The 4,584-nt window shown below is 38.1% G+C and overlaps 1 pseudogene across 1 annotated transcript; it reads left to right on the top strand.

Moving 5' to 3' along the window:
* Nucleotides 1-1,420: 1,420 nt before the first annotated feature.
* Nucleotides 1,421-2,182, top strand: LOC307097549 (DNA damage-regulated autophagy modulator protein 2-like; annotated as a pseudogene). The gene is made up of 2 exons: nucleotides 1,421-1,766; nucleotides 1,887-2,182. The product of its transcript is annotated as a DNA damage-regulated autophagy modulator protein 2-like (transcript).
* The last annotated feature ends 2,402 nt before the right edge of the window (nucleotides 2,183-4,584 follow it).

Below are 4,584 nucleotides of genomic sequence, written 5' to 3'. Positions count from 1 at the left end.
AGAACCTACAACCAAGACTACTCTACCCAGCAAAGCTATCATTCAGAATTGAAGGTCAGATAAAGAGCTTCACAGATAAGAAAAAGCTAAAGGAGTTCATCACCACCAAACCAGTATTATATGAAATGCTGAAAGGTATTTTTTAAGAAGAGGAAGAAGAAGAAAAGGTAAAGATAAAAATTATGAACAACAAATACATGTCTATCAACAAGTGAATCTAAAAATCAAGTGAATAAAAAATCTGATGAACAGAATAAACTGGTGAATATAATAGAATCAGGGGCATAGAAAGGGAGTGGACTGACAATTCTCGGGGGGGAAGGGGTGTGGGGAATGCGGGAAGAGACTGGACAAAAATCGTACACCTATGGATGACGACAGTGGCGGGGAGGTAAGGGCAGAGGGTGGGGTGGGAACCGGGTGGAGGGGAGCTATGGAAAACAGCAACTGTCCAAATTACATGGGCTGAAGGAAGGAAACTAAGGCCTTGCTGAAACCATCACATCTCAAGCAGGTCTTTGTTATTTGTTTGATTTTATCTTCCTCACTAAACTTTACATTTGGTGAGAGCAGGAACCAACAATGTTGTTCACCTTTACATTTCCAGCTCCTGTTTTAAAGTTCACAAAATATCAGGCATATTGTAATAATCTGAACAATAAAGATTTATTAAATTTAAAAATATATATATATACTTAATGTTATTGATTGTTGATATTACATGATTGTTATTTCTTCTTTTAGATTTTTAAATTTTTTATTTTAAGAGAATACAGAGCTGAGAATCATTTCATTTCTACTGTGGTAGATATAACATATCTTTGAAAACCTAAATAAGTGTACTGACTGCTGAATCTTTCACATTAACTGTGTTTAATTTTCACATTATTACTTGTTTTTATGGCTTATATTCATCTTGCTGCTCGAGGTTTTGCCAATTTCCCTGACTTTCAAGAATATGGCTTCTGCTATAAAATAAGGGATTATTTAAACCACATTAGCTAAGATTTACTGAGCATTCACTATGAAAAATGGTTCATGCACATTATTTTATTTAATTCTCATAGCAGTCCAGCCCACAGGCTCCAGACCCAGCAGTCAGCCCTAGTGGCTCATCCTTGCCAGTAGTCCCCAATGAGAGGAGACAGCCAAGGATTTCATTTCATTACCAGTGGCATTTAAATATTTGTGAAATTTAAGAATGGTAACTGCAGTTCCAATTCATGGATCGTCAAAGAAAGCAGAGAACATAGGATTTACAAAAGGTGCAGGTTTGGCAGATTTGAAGCCTGATATTTTGTGAACTTTAAAACAGGAGCTGGAAATGTAAAGGTGAACAACATTGTTGGTTCCTGCTCTCACCAAATGTAAAGTTTAGTGAGGAAGATAAAATCAAACAAATAACAAAGACCTGCTTGAGATGTGGTGGTTTCAGCAAGGCCTTAGTTTCCTTCCTTCAGCCCATGTAATTTGGACAGTTGTTGTTTTCCATATTTTCATTCAGTACTATCATAACTCTCCACCATGTTGACCCTGCTTTGCCTTACATCAGTGGTACAGTAACTCCAAAAGAATGCTTGTTTGAGACAATGTTATATTTCACTGCAGTTTTATGGTGTTGCTATTTACCTTCGTTATAAATTCACTCTCTGAATCCTAAAGGGAATTGCATCATCAGATTAAACAAGGCTGGCTTTGTACTTGGATTCTGAGATGTTTAGGACTTTCTATTGTGTCAAACTTCCAGCAAACCACCTTTTTAAATAGTGGGGCAAAAGTAGGTTTACAGTTGTTCTTATGAAAATAATACAAGAATTATAAATACGAATACAAGAATAAACTGTTTTGCATACTCACAACTGTGAACCTACTTTTGCCCCACCCTGTACAAATATGTAGAGCATTGATCACCTTTGGTATGGTCACATTAGATATATTTATTCAGACCGTCCTTTCCTACTGAATACAACCCAAAATTCAGGATGAACAAATCTTCTGGTTCAGACCACTGTTGGTTATCTGTTGTGGAGTGAGTGCATTTATCCTGTGACCTGCTTGTCAGTCTTGTACCCGTACGGTGGCAGCTTTGGCACAGATGTAGTACAGAAGCTACACTGGAACTCTGAGGACAAAGGTTATGTTGTTTCACATGATCATTACCACAGCAGAATGGTCTATATAATTTTCTTGTTTCTTTTTTTTTTATTAACTAAACTCCATACTTCATTCAGATTTCCTATTTTTCCATAATATCCCTTTTCTGTTCCAGAATCTCATCCAAGCTATCACATTACATTTTTCAGTTGTCTTGTCTGCTTAAGCTCCTCTGAGCTATAACAGTTTCTCAGACTTTGTTTTTGATGGCCTTAACAGTTTTGAGCAGTACCGGTCAGATATTTTGTAAAATGTCTCTCAATTTGGATTCATTAGATGTTTTCCTCATGGTTATCCTAGTATTGTGATATTTTTGAAAAAAAAAAAAAAAAAAAAAAAAGACCGCAGAAATCAAGTACCATTTTCAACAAGTTCTATTTCAAAATGAGTAATAACATTTCTATTTTTTATCCTTACCTGAGGATATGTTTATTGATTTTGAGAGAGAGGAAAAGAGGGAGAGAGAGGTGGAGGCTGGGGGGAGAGAACCATATATAGGCCAACTGGGGATCAAACCTACAACCTAGGAATGTGCCCTGACCAAGAACAGAACCCACAACGTTTTGGTGTATGGGACAATGATCCAACCAACTGAGCCAACAGCAATCAAGGCTCAACTACAACAGGAGAGTGTACACAGCCCACATGGGGGGACATGCCTGGAGTGCACAGCTTGAGTGAACAGGGAGGCTGTGCCACTGGACCCTACAGGACACTTACTACATTAGGCCACTCTGCCAAGCCTGGGAGATGTAGCAGCTCTAATACACAGAAACAAACACAGGGAGGCTGGTTTTTAACAGCCAAAAGTTATGGAGACTTCTCTTCCTGGCACTGGAACCCTGGGCTGGGGGGCCTAGCGTAGGGCTGGGACCCCTTGCTCCTCAGGGAAGACCTCCACAGCCCAGATATCCGTCCTGATTCTTATCCATCACACATGGTTGTGGGATTAGCCCTTTCAGTGTCTCCACCCCTCCTACTAGTCTTTAAATCCTTATCTGTAGGAATTCTGTCAGCTAGATTTCAGGTAGTTCTGAATGATGGTTGTTCTGAAGTTTATTTTATTTATTTTTTTAAATATACTTTATTGATTTTTTTTACAGAGAGGAAGGATAGAGAGTTAGAAACATCAATGAGAGAGAAACATCTATTAGCTGCCTCCTGCACAACCCCCACTGGGGATGTGCCCGCAACCAAGGTGCATGCCCTTGACCGGAATCGAACCCGGGACCCCTCAGTCCGCAGGCTGATGCTCTATCCACTGAGCCAGACCAGTCAGGCAGTTGTTCTGTAATTTAGTTGTAATTTTGAAGTGGTTGTGGGAAGCATTTGCCTACACTGCCATCTTGACCAGAAACCTGTCATTTTCCTTTGCTTTTTTCCCCCTGACATCTGTGATTTTCAGAAAATGTCTTTACTGGTGGGAGCCAGTTTACACAGATTTATCCTCTATGACACAGATTCTTGCCCTATTAATAATGAATGAACACATCTACTTTCCAAAGATTTATGATGAAGGTATAACTTATTTCTGTGATTATGTTTCTAAGGAATTGGGGAAATATTCATAAATTACTTCTTCTGATCTGAAATTTTCAACCAATTAATCAAGGCTGACAGTGAGGAAGATAAAATCAAATAAATAATAAAGACCTGCTTGAATACCGATAATCAAGAGACATGAATTAAACTATTTCATAAATTATTTTAAAGGATATCTTCATCAGGACCATGTAAAAACATGTATGCCTATACTTTTTTATCCCAGAAAAATAAAACCAAAGGACTATAAAAAAAATTCTCATAACAACCTTGTGAGTATTATTATGCCATTTTTAAGGAAATTAAAGCTTAAGGAGGTTGCATAACTTGCTAGGGTCACTCAGGAATTAAGTGAAGGAGCCTGAATTTGAACTATTTGTCTGACCCTAAAGTCCATTATCCTAATCTTTGAGTCAGCAGAGAACCAACCAATGTTTTCTGCAATTGAATTTATTAAATGGATCAACTTTGTGAGGCAATAACTAGAACAACTTCCCACTGTTCTCTAGAGGGAGGAATAGAATTGGAAACCAAAGAAGATTCTGAAATTTCTCTACCGAAAAACCTTAAGAAATCACACCACTGCCAGCCCCTTAGTGAAAGCTTAACCTTAGGGCATAGGGAGGGAAATTCAAGTCAAGGATTGATATTTGTCCTTATAAAGCCTGTGACTTGCAGGAATCATCTTCTGAAGAAGCACATCCACCTTCTCCCATTAACCTGGTACGTTCTCATAGAGCAGAGAAAAGGCAAGAAGTAGAGCAATGAAATCCTTGGAAACCTGTAGAAGAAATACCTAATTTTTCCCAGAGTTGTGGGGATTTTTCCTGAGAAATTTTGGATTGTGAACTTTTGAAATCATGAATACTAAAATATTTAAGGGGATCT

This window comes from Cnephaeus nilssonii (assembly GCF_951640355.1).
Source record: "Cnephaeus nilssonii genome assembly, chromosome: 4".
NCBI lineage: Eukaryota > Metazoa > Chordata > Mammalia > Chiroptera > Vespertilionidae > Cnephaeus > Cnephaeus nilssonii.
Note: the sequence above shows the minus strand (reverse complement) of the source record. Positions and strands in the feature narration are given on the sequence as shown.